We start from the raw sequence: 13009 nt of genomic DNA, 5'->3' as shown, positions 1-13009 counted from the left end.
AATCTGGTCCTTCACCATTGTTGTTAACACGAGATTAGCAGTCTTACAGGGGAACTTTATTGCTTGTACAGACATCTATTTGCCTACCCAACAAATACTTTTACTTCTTCTCCTTTCAGTTTAGTTCAGTTCAGTTCAGTCGCTCAGTCGTGTCCGACTCTTTGCAACCCCATGAATCACAGTACGCCAGGCCTCCCTGTCCATCACCAACTCCTGGAGTTCACTCAAACTCATGTCCATCGAGTCGGTGATGCCATCCAGCCATCTCATTCTCTGTCGTCCCCTTCTCCTCCCGCCCCCAATCCTTCCCAGCATCAGAGTCTTTTCCAGTGAGTCAACTCGTCGCATGAGGTGGCCAAAGTATTGGAGTTTCAGCTTTAGCATCAGTCCTTCCAGTGAACACCCAGGATTGATCTTTAGAATGGACTGGTTGGATCTCCTTGCAGTACAAGGGACTCTCAAGAGTCTTCTCCAGCACCACAGTTCAAAAGCATCAATTCTTTGGCACTCAGATTTCTTCACAGTCCAACTCTCACATCCATACATGACCACTGGAAAAACCATAGCTTTGACTAGACGGACCTTTGTTCTCCTTTACTAACTCTTTTATATAGCTTCAATTGTTATTTTTTATTTCTGTTTATAAGCTTCAATTTTTAGAGGGTTGTCTCAAAAGCTACATTTTCCCATATTCCTTTGCAGATAGAAAGGACATTATATAACAGTTCAATGAGATTAAGTATACAGTGTTAGAAGGGGCTTCAAGAAAAGATGCCTTACAGATGAAAGACTCAGCTGCCATGTATCTTTTGTCCTTTGCATTCTCTCTTCCTTTTTCCTGAATTGCAGAATTGATACATGAGGTAACACACTAGCTCCTTGTTTTAATTAGGAGACAACCTACAGATAGGTCAGTAGCAAGACAAAAGAAACCTGGGTTGCAAACAGCACAATAAGGTAACATATCAGAACTGCTACCTACAGACTTCTTTATAAAAAAAAAATTAGCTGCCCAATTTGTTTCCACAAGTTGATCGATAGGTTCAGTGAACTCCCATTAAAAAACCCAGAAGGCTTTTTTTGGTAGAAATTGACACAGTGATTCAAATTTTACGTAGAAATATAAAGGGCCTGAAATAACCAAAAAAAATTTTGAGGTAGTACAAAGTTGGAGGACTTATCTACCAAATAAGTCAAAGTTCTAGACTTATTAAGCTTCAGTATTGAAGAAACTTTGACCTTGGCATAGATTTAGATAGATATATCAATGGAACAGAGTAGAGAAACCAGAAAAAAACTCCATATAGTCGATTTTTGACAAAGGGAAAGGATCATCTTTTCAACAAATAGTTTTCCAGTTGGGATTACTGAAAAAACGTGAAAAAGAAAAATCAGTTTACCTAACAACCTACAGAAAAAATGTGAATGGTGAAATAAAAAAAGTTCTAGAAAAAAATTCTTCATATCCTGGGGTAGAAAAAGATTTTTTTCAAACAGGACATACAAAGCATTAACTGAAAAGGAAAAATAATGAGAAATTGAACTTCATCAAAACTTAAAATTTCTGTTCATCCAAAGTTTCCATTAAAGAGGCAGTCCAGCAAGTCCACTCCTGAGTATATATCTGGAAAAAAAAAATGGAGGCGCTAATTCAAAAGGGTACATGCACCTCAAAGTTCATAGCATTTTTTACAGTTGCTGAGATCAGAGGCACCCTAAGTGTCCATCCATGAATGGATAAAGAAGACATGTATAAATGAGTACTACTCAGCTTTTAGAAAGGAAGGAAATGTTGCCATTTACAACAACATGAATGGACTTACAAGGCATTATGCTTAGTGAAATAAGTCAGAGGAAAACATATACTGTGTGATATCACTTATATGTGGAATCTAAAAAATAAACTAATGAATATAACAAACATCTGGAGAACAAACTAGTGGTACCATTGAAGAGAGGGAAGGGGAAGGATCAAGATGGGGTAGGAGATTAAGGGGTAAAACTATTATGTATTAAATAAGGCAAAAGGACATATTATTCAACACAGAGAATGTAGCCTATATTTTAGAATAACAGTAATTGGAATATAATCTTAAAATTATGAATTACTATATTATACACTTAAAACTTATATAATATTGCACATCAACTATACCTTAATTTAAAAAAATAGAATTAGGAAAAATGAAGATGCAAGCCACTGATTGGGTTAAAGTATTTAACATAGGCATATCTGATAAAGGACTCTCCCCAGAATACATAAAGGACTCACAAATTGGTAATAAAAGGACAGGCTAATCAACAAAGTTCTGTCTATTCAAAAGCTATGGTTTTTCCAGTGGTCATGTATGGACGAGAGAGTTGGACTAGAAAGAAAGCTGAGCACCGAAGAATTGGTGCATTTGAACTGTGGTGTTGGAGAAGACTCTTGAGAGTCCCTTGGACTGGAAGGAAATCCAACCAGTCCATCCTAAAGGAAATCAGCCCTGAATATTCACTGAAAGGACTGATGCTGAAGCTGAAACTCCAATACTTTGGCCACCTGACGCAAAGAACTGACTCATTGGAAAAGACCCTGATGCTGGGAAAGGTTGAAGGTAGGCGAAGGGGATGACAGAGGATGAGACGGTTGGATGGCATCACTGATGCATGGACATGAGTTTGAGTAGGCTCCAGGAGTTGGTGATGGACAGGGAAGCCTGGCATGCTGCAGTCCATGGGGTTGCAAAGAGTCGGACATGACTGACTGACTGAACTGAACTGAATTAAAGAGCAAAACACTTGATCAAACACTTCACAGAGGAAAATATACTAAAGGCCGATAAGTAGATAGAAAGGCTTTCAACCTCACTTATCACTAAGGAAGACAAGGTAAAATCACAGCAAAGAAAGTGAAAGTGAAGTCGGTCAGTCGTGTCCGACTCTTTGCGACCCCGTGGACTGTAACCCACCAGGCTTCTCCGTTCATGGGATTCTCCAGGCAAGTATACTAGAGTGGGTTGCCATTTCCTTCTCCAGGGGGTCTTCGGACCCAGGGATCCCACCCAGGTCTCCCGCATTGCAGGGAGGCGCTTTAACCTCTGAGCCACCAGGGCAAGATACCACTAAATAATCAAAATTAAAAATTCACATGGTGGCTAAAGTTGGAAACAACTGATAATACCAAGTGCTAATGGGAATGTGGAGAACCTGGATCAACAGTTCAGATATTAACAAAAACTTTATTTATATGGTGGCAAAGCAAAGCACAGACATCCTAGATACAATCAAAATCTCATAAAATATTCAATTTGGATATTTCTAAACCTAAAACCTAAAATGTTTCTTCCTAAAACCTAATTTGCATCTTCCTTTGATCTGTTTAGATGTTTTCAAAACATCTCAACATTCTTTTATCTAGATGAGAAATAGTTTCCTTCTTCCAATACCAAGCAAGCAATAAAACATGTTACATAAACATTTTCTTTTGAAAGGAATATACAGTTCCACCACAAAATTTTGGAAAGTTTGGTATCATTAGTAAGATACCAGTGCACCTATAGAAACTTAGTATTTGAGAGTGGGTTAGGGCTTCCCTGGTGGCTCAGAGGTTAACGCGTCTGCCTCCAATGCAGGAGACCCAGGTTTGATCCCTAGGTCGGGAAGATCCCCTGGAGAAGGAAACGGTAACCCACTCCGGTATTCTTGCCTGGAGAATCCCATGGACGGAGAAGCCTGATAGGCTACAGTCCACGGGGTCTCAAAGAGTCGGACACGACTGAGCGATGGAACAGAACATGGTAAAAAAAAAATTGTTTTGCAACTTTAGGCCATGTAAGAATATTGCTTAGTTCAGTTCAGTCGCTCAGTCGTGTCTGACTCTTTGTGACCGCATGAACCGCAGCATGCCAGGCTTCCCTGTCCATCACCACCTCCTGGAATCCACCCAAACCCATGTCCATCGAATCGGTGATGCCCTCCAACCATCTCATCCTCTGTCGTCCCCTTCTCCTCCTGCCCTCAATCTTTCCCAGCATCAGGGTCTTTTCCAATGAATCAGCTCTTCGCCTCAGGTGGCCAAAGTACTGGAGTTTCAGTTTCAACATCAGTCCTTCCAATGAACACCCAGGACTGATTTCCTTTAGGATGAACTGGTTGGATCTCATTGCATTCCAAGGGACTCTTAAGAGTCTTCTCTAAGACCACAGTTCAAAAGCATCATTTCTTCAGCACTCAGTTTTCTTTATAGTCCAACTCTCACATCCATACATGACCACGGGAAAATCCATAGCCTTGACTAGACAGACCTTTATTGGCAAAGTAATGTCTCTGCTTTTCAGTGTGCTGTCTAGGTTGGTCATAACTTTCCTTCCAAGGAGTAAGTGTCTTTTAATTTCAAGGCTGCAATCACCATCTGAAGTGATTTTGGAGCCCAGAAAAATAAAGTCAGCCACTGTTTCCCCATCTATTTGCCATGAAATGATGGGACCAGATGCCATGATCTTAGTTTTCTAAATGTTGAGCTTTAAGCCAACTTTTTCACTCTCGTCTTTCACTTTTTTTTTTAATTGGAGGCTAATTACTTTACATTATTGTATTGGTTTTACCATACATTGACATGAATCTGCCCCAGGTGTACATGTGTTTCCCATCTTGAGCCCCCCTCCCACCTCCCTCCCCATCCCATCCCTCTAGTTCATCCCAGTACACCAGCCCCAAACATCCTGTCTCATGCATTGAACCTGGACTGGCAATTCATTTCACATATGATAATATATATGTTTCAGTGCCATTCTCCCAAATCATCACACCCTTGCCCTCTCCCACAGAGTCCAAAAAAGACTGTTCTATACATCTGTGTCTCTTTTGCTGTCTTGTATACAGGGTTATCATTATCATCTTTCTAAATTCCATATATATGCATTCAGTTCAGTTCAGTTCAGGTGCTCAGTTGTGTCCAACTCCTTGCGACCCCATGAATCACAGCATGCCAGGCCTCCCTGTCCATCACCAACTCCCGGAGTTCACTCAAACTCATGTCCATCGAGTCGGTGATGCCATCCAGCCATCTCATTCTCTGTCGTCCCCTTCTCCTCCCGCCCCCAATCCTTCCCAGCATCAGAGTCTTTTCCAGTGAGTCAACTTGTCGCGTGAGGTGGCCAAAGTATAGTGTATTGGTGTTTTTCTTTCTGGTTTACTTCACCCTGTATAATAGGCTTCAGTTTCATCCACCTCATTAGAACTGATTCAAATGTATTCTTTTTAATTGCTAAGTAATACTCCATTGTGTATATGTACCACAGCTTTCTTATACAGTCGTCTGCAGATGGACATCTAGGTTGCTTCCATGTCCTGGCTATTATAAACTGTGATGAACACTGGAGTTCATCTTTCACTTTCATCAAGAGGCTCTTTAGTTCTTCACTTTCTGCCATAAGGGTGATATCATCTGCATGTCTCAGGCTACTGATATTTCTCCCAGCAATCTTGATTCCAGCTTGTGCTTCCTCCAACCCAGCGTTTCTCATGATGTACTCTGCATAGAAGTTAAATAAACAGGGTGACAATATACAGCCTTGACGTAATCCTTTTCCTATTTGGAACCAATCTGTTGTTCCATGTCCAGTTCTAACTGTTGCTTCCTGACCTGCATATAGGTTTCTCAAGAGGCAGGTCAGGTGGTCTGGTCTTCCCATCTCTTTCAGAATTTTCCACAGTTTATTGTGATCCACACAGTCGAAGGCTTTGGCATAGTCAATGAAGCAGAAATAGATGTTTTTCTGGAACTCTCTTGCTTTTTTGATGATCCAGCGGATGTTGGCAATTTGATCCCTGGTTCCTCTGCCTTTTCTAAAATCAGCTTGAACACATGGAAGTTCATGGTTCACATATTGCTAAGCCTGGCTTGGAGAATTTTAAGCATTACTTTACTTGCCTCTGATATGTGTGCAATTGTGCGATAGTCTGCGCATTCTTTGGCATTGCCTTTCTTTGGGATTGGAATGAAACTGACCTTTTCCAGTCCTGTGGCCACTGCTGAGTTTTCCAAATTTGCTGGCATATTGAGTGCAGCACTTTCACAGCATCGTCTTTCTGGATTTGAAATAGCTCAACTGGAATTCCATTACCTCCATTTGCTTTGTTCACAGTGATTCTTCCCAAGGCCCACTTGACTTCACATTCCAGGATGTCTGGCTCTAGGTGAGTAGCGCGGCTGAGAGGAGCTACCCTGCACCCAGGTCGGGGCGGCGACTGAGAGGAAATACCCTGTGCCCGAGGTCAGGAGCGGCGGCCCAGAGGAGCTACCCCATGTCCAAGGAAAGGAGCGGCAGCTGTGCTTTGCTAGAGCAACTATGAAGAGATACCCCATGTCCAAGGTAAGAGAAACCCAAGTAAGGCGGTAGGCACTGAGAGAGGGGATCAGAGGGAAGACAGACTGAAACCACAATCACAGACAACAGGCCAATCTCATCACATGGACCACAGCCCTGTCTAACTCAGTGAAACTAAGCCATGCCATGTGGGGCCACCCAAGATGGATGGGTCATGGTGGAGAGTTCTGACAGAATGTGGTCCACTGGAGAAGGGAATGGCAAACCAGTTCAGTATTCTTGCCTTGAGAACCCCATGAACAGTATGAAAAGGCAAAAAGATAGGACACTGAAAGATGAACTCCCCAGGTCGGTAGGTGCCAAATATGCTACTGGAGATCAGTGGAGAAATAACTCCAGAAAGAATGAAGGGATGAAGCCAAAGCAAAAACAACACCCAGTTGTGAATGGGACTGGTGATAAAAGCAAGGTTCGATGCTGTAAAGAGCAATATTGCATAGGAACTGGGAATGTTAGGTCCATGAATCAAGGCAAATTGGAAGTGGTCAAACAGGAGATGACAAGAGTGAACATAGACATCCTAGGAATCAGTGAACTAAGATGGACTGGAATGGGTGAATTTAACTCAGATGACCGTTATATCTACTACTGTGGGCAGGAATCCCTTAGAAGAAATGGAGTAGCCATCATGGTCAACAAAAGAGTCCGAAATGCAGTACTTGGATGCAATCTCAAAAACGACAGAATGATCTCTGTTCCTTTCCAAGGCAAACCATTCAATATCACGGTAATCCAAGTCTATGCCCCGACCAATAATGCTGAAGAAGCTGAACAGTTCTATGAAGACCTACAAGACCTTCTAGAACTAACACCCCAAAAAGATGTCCTTTTCATTATGGGGGACTGGAATGCAAAAGTAGGAAGTCAAGAAACACCTGGAGTAACAGGCAAATTGGCCTTGGAGTACAGAATGAAGCAGGGCAAAGGCTAATAGGATTTTGCCAAGAGAACGCACTGATCATAGCAAACACCCTCTTCCCACAACACAAGAGAAGACTCTACACATGGACATCACCAGATGGTCAACACCGAAATCAGATTGATTATATTCTTTGCAGCCAAAGACGGAGAAGCTTTATACCGTCAACAAAAACAAGACTGGAAGCTGACTGTGGCTCAGATCATGAACTCCTTATTGCGAAGTTCAGACTGAAATTGAAGAAAGTGGAGAAAACTACTAGACCTTTCAGGTATGACCTAAATCAAATCCCTTATGACTATACAGTGGAAGTGAGAAATAGATTTAAGGGACTAGATTTGATCGATAGAGTGCCTGATGAACTCTGGACGGAGGTTCGTGACATTGTACAGGAGACAGGGACCAAGACCATCCCCAAGAAAAAGAAATGCAAAAAAGCAAAATGGCTGTGTGAGAAGGCCTTACAAATAGCTGTGAAAAGAAGAGAAGGAAAAAGCAAAGGAGAAAAGGAAAGATATAAGCATCTGAATGCAGAGTTCCAAAGAATAGCAAGGAGAGATAAGAAAGCCTTCTTCAGTGATCAATGCAAAGAAATAGAGGAAAGCAACAGAATAGGAAAGACAAGAGATCTCTTCAAGAAAATTACGGATACCAAGGGCACATTTCATGCAAGGATGGGCTCAATAAAGGACAGAAATAGTAGGGACCTAATATAAGCAGAAGATATTAAGAAGAGATGGCAAGAATACACAGAACTGTACAAAAAAATCTTCACGACCCAGATAATCATGATGGTGTGATCACTCACCTAGAGCAGACATCCTGGAATGTGAAGTCAAATGGGCCTTAGGAAGCATCACTATGAACAAAGCTGGTGGAAGTGATCGAATTCCAGTTGAGCTATTTCAAATCCTGAAGAATGTTGCTTAAGATATGTGTAAATGCATTTCCTTGCTGTGTTGTGAATTGTTCAGTACAGTACCACTCAGATTCTCTCTTCTTGCCACTTAAATAGATTACACAATGCATGTATTTATTCAGGTGCTTTCTCATGCTTTTGCTGAGCTCCAGCAAAGTGTAAGTCACACTCCACAGGGAAATATGCTTTTTATTTTTAGCCCCTAATTACTTTCTTTTTACATTAAATTATTATTATTATTATTATTTTTGCTACAGAAAAAAATACTTAAGTGTTTCACCTCATTTCTTCCTTCTTTTAAAAATAATAGGCTTTGGGGGCAGAAGATGGTGAGTATAATTAATTAATCTGATATTTGTAGAGAAAAAGGGTGCAAGTGGTGAAGCAATTACAGTAAACCCTCAACACTTCTCTTTATGTCTCAAAGCCCATGTAGCATCTCTACTTTCCATTTAAGTTTCCGTAATATATTAACATTGCTGTATTGTGGCACTTTCCAATTTAAGTTTTCATAGTATATTAATGTTGCTATATTATAGCACTTACCCACTGTGCATTAGGAAACTTTCCACACTTATCTCCCATCTTGTCAGTCTAACATTTTCCTCCAGCAACCAGTTGGACTCAGCACACTGACAACATCGTGCATCATGGTTTCGCTGCTGCCCTAGCTCATGCAAACACCTGCAGGAACCAACTTAGCCAATTTCATGCATAGACTACTCCAGATGTGAGAGAGAGCTCACACCCTATGGGACACCTCTTGACCAAGAAGGATGGGAGTAGGTGGATAAATCCCTCAGATTGACAGTTCTGAGGTCCCTTCCACATCACTCTGTAGAAGACGCCTATAGGGATTGAACTCCAGTTGCTCACAGCAGTGACCAAATAAAAGCACAAATTGCCTCATTTCCTATTTTGCTCTCCCTTGTTCCTTGGTCCAGTTTGAGATTACTTTACCAAAATCAACCCACTTGCAAGCTCTTGTCCGAGATCTGTTTTAAGGGGAAGGCAGGCTAAATCAGTTGTTACCTGAAGACCCTCAAAAATGGTCCGTCGGGATGGGAATCAGGAACTATTATCATTCATGGGGCATACAATGATAGGGACCCCATTGGTATTAGTGATGACACCAGAGTAACATCACAGTTACTAAGACTTTTTTTTTTTCTGGTGGTAGACTGGCTTGAGGAGCAGGTGAAGGTCAGTGTAAGTGATAGCACTTGGCATAGAAGTAGTGGTAATAGTACTTTTTGTTTTGTTTTTTAAAATTTGGACATTGAAATAACTTTATTTGCTATTTCTCCATTAATAAAAAGTAACAATTTGGAGGAGATTCTAAGAAGATGGTGGAGTAGGAAGAACCAGGAATCTGTCTCCCCACCTAGACAACAATAGCACCAGCAGAATTGTGTGGTATAATGGTTTTGAAACTCTGGAGTCTATAACAGGTGAAGTTGACTGCTGTCTGATAAAGGCTTTCAGTTCAGTTCAGTTCAGTTGCTCAGTTGTGTCTGACTCTTTGCGACCATGGACTGCAGCACGCCAGGCTTCCCTGTCCATCACCAACTCCCAGAGCTTGCTCAAACTCATATCCATCGAGTTGGTGATGCCATCCAACCATCATCCTCTGTCGTCCCCTTCTCCTCCTGTCTTCAATCTTTCCCAGCATCAGGGTCTTTTCCAATGAGTCAGCTCGTCCCATCAGGTGGCCAAAGTATTGGAGCTTCAACTTCAGCATCAGTCCTTCCAATGAATATTTAGGACTGATTTCCTTTACGATTGACTGTTTTGATCTCTTTGCAGTCCAAGGGACTCTCAAGTCTTCTCCAACACCACAGTTCGAAAACATCAATTCTTCGACACTCAACTTTCTTTATAGTCCAACTCTCAGATCCATATGTGACTACTGGAAAAACCATAGCTTTGACTATATGGACCTTTGTCGGCAAAGTAATGTCTCTGCTTTTTAATATGCTGTCTGGATTTGTCATAACTTTTCTTCCAAGGAGCAAGCATCTTTTAATTTCAGTCACCATCTGCAGTGATTCTGGAGCCCAGGAAAATAAAGTCTGTCACTGTTTCCATTGTTTCCCCATCTATTTGCCATGAAGTGATGGGACCAGATGCCATGATCTTGGTTTTTTGAATGTTGAGTTTCAAGCCAGCCTTTTCACTATCCTCTTCCACTCTCATCAAGAGGCTCTTTAGTTCCTCTTCACTTTCTGCCATAAGCGTGGTGTCATTCTGCATATCTGAAGTTACTGATATTTCTCCCGGCAATCTTGTTTCCAGCTTGTGCTTCAACCAGCCTGGCATTTCACGTGATGTACTCTGCATATAAGTTAAATAAACAGGGTGACAATATATAGCCATTACATACTCCTTTCCCAGTTTGGAACAAGTCCACTGTTCCATGTCCAGTTCTAACTGTTGCTTCTTGACCTGCATACAGATTTCTTTGGAGGCAGGTAAAATAGTCTGGTATTCCCATCTCTTTAAGAATTTTCTACAGTTTGTTGTGATTCACACAGTGAAAGGCTTTGGTGTAGATAAAGGCTTTAGAAGCCTTGAAAGTAGAAAATAGCCAACTACAAATTCAAGGCACACCGTGAGCATCAGAAAAATGCACATCAACATTTGAATAAGCCCTGTTTCCAACAACTGAAAATAATGTAGAAAGTCAAGTTCCAGATTTAGTGGTAAGGGTAGCTTATACTGCAAAGGAGACTGAATTCTCAGCTTTGACAGATTAGCTGTGTCAAAACCAGGGGCCTCATAAGTAAAGTGTGTGACCCTGAAACCTAGAATGAGGATATTTGTGTGGATAAGCCAGTTCTGTCGTATCTTGAACCCCAGGTTTTCCTTCACCCTTTGGGCTGGCAGAAGCAGATCCTTTACCCTCATTAGAGGGAATCATTCTCAAGTTGCCTAGACATCCCCCGTAAAACCTCACCTGAGGTAGATGCCTCGGAAGCAATACTTGCCAAAATATACCATCTCCTCACCAGACTGAGAATAAGGGTCAGATTGCAGCACAGCTGAAGGGCCAACAGGATAATAAGTACATGTCATGGGAAGAATTACTGTGCATACCGAAAAGTTACAGGACTTGGAACCAGGGAAGCAAATGTTGGACTGGATCTAATTATTTTATTAGAGAAGGCAATATATAAGGACAAGATTTATTGGCATGGGATGTTAAACTTGGGGCTTAACATCTTGACAAGACTAGTTTGGGGAAATTATAAGGTAAATCTAGAACATCATTCTAGGGCCAGAAAGTAAAGAAGCACTAAATAGGAAAAGGAATTGGTGAGCTCTACCCATTTCACTTCTTGTCCTAATTTTTATCTATAAGAAAAAAATTATAAAATTGACTATTATACCCATTTATTATCACCAGCTGTTGTTTTTCATGTAAGGAATAGTGAGAAGATTATCACTAGATCTAAAGTGATATGTGTGAGGAATATAAGAAACTAGAAGTTATTAACCTATAAACACGAGGAATATACAAATTTCACCTTATGATTTCATGATAAGTGGTACATAAAATATTATTTTCCATACAGTGTAATCCATAGGTAAATTTTATGCCTGATATTTATGACATATGTAATTTAAAGGAGAAATAGTAGAAAATATTGTCAAATGGTATTTCAATTTACCATTTGTATGAATTGCAATAATATATAATCACACCATTTGCTGTTGAGCGAGCTTTAGTGTTTTTCTGTTCATTTTTTACTTTATTCTAAAAAACAGGGACTGCAGAGTTAATTTTCTTGTGACAGCTATCACTGAAATATCTGTTAAATAGTGTATCTAATTCAGTAGTACACTGAAAACCCATGTTTCTAATAATGCCCTAAGGCACTGGAGTGCCTAAAGTATATCTTTTGAAGAGATAGCTTTGCAGATATAGGAAACCAAACTATAAATGGAACAGTTCTGAGTGGAAAAAAAAGAAAGTACAAATTCAAATATATGTTTTTGAACGCTCTTTGAAAAAATATCCTGAAGAAAAAAAGATAATACCACAAGTAGTAACCTTTAGTATATATTGTAGAAACCCAAGTGTCCTATATTCTTAAAATAGTCCTGGTTTTTCTCCTAACTGCCTGACTTTGTGCTAGTCTTTTCATTAAAATTTCTAATGTTTATTTTTCAGGAACCACATATTTAGTTTTGACAGCAGTCTCAAAGAGAGTCATATTTTTAAAGTTAAGAAAACTGAGAGCTTCAGAGATTAAACATCTTGCCCAAGATCATATAGCTAAGGAACAGTGGATTTGAACTCAGAAAGTTTGATTCTGGAAACCAAGCACTTGTCAACTATTCTACAGCCTCCGTAGTCTTACCTACACATCTATAATGTAAGGCTATAGAACTAATTTCCTCCCTGATTCTATAAATAAAAATAACACAGGAGGGAGAAAGATGTTCATAAGCCCTTCGCTTTTTTGTGGTACACTCACAGAGAAGATGGGTATTCAAGTTACTCTTTTTTAATAAGCCCCTTGCTAAGAGAAACACATTTTTCACCCTGGGTTCCCCTAGGGTAACATTTATTGTAACATTGGAGTGTCACAGCAGGTATACTTTGGTGGCTCATCTGAATGCAAATCTCTTAAGATTTATCCCAAATAAATAGGGGATGCCTCAAAGGGTAGTAGAATATCAGAGAGGAGGAAAACCCAGGCCGCATGTATACTAAATGCTTTTACTAACTTGGTTTTTGTCAAAGATCAAAAGACAAACTTCAGAACATATAAAAACCTTGGCAATAAAACCACA

The 13009-nt window shown here is 40.4% G+C and overlaps 1 long non-coding RNA gene across 1 annotated transcript in view; it reads left to right on the top strand.

The window, feature by feature from the left end:
• Nucleotides 1-6226: 6226 nt before the first annotated feature.
• The window catches only part of LOC148774846 (uncharacterized), a 37342-nt gene continuing 30559 nt past the window's right edge, over nt 6227-13009 (top strand). The window contains exon 1 of the long non-coding RNA XR_016035274.1: nt 6227-6356. This is a non-coding gene — a long non-coding RNA (uncharacterized LOC148774846). The remainder of the gene's footprint in view (nt 6357-13009) is intronic.

This window comes from Moschus berezovskii, chromosome 19 (genome assembly GCF_049115385.1).
Source record: "Moschus berezovskii isolate FMDL1 chromosome 19, NW_MosBer_1.0, whole genome shotgun sequence".
Classification (NCBI taxonomy): Eukaryota; Metazoa; Chordata; class Mammalia; order Artiodactyla; family Moschidae; genus Moschus; species Moschus berezovskii.
The sequence above is the reverse complement of the archived record's forward strand: the minus strand, read 5'-3'. Positions and strand labels throughout refer to the sequence as shown.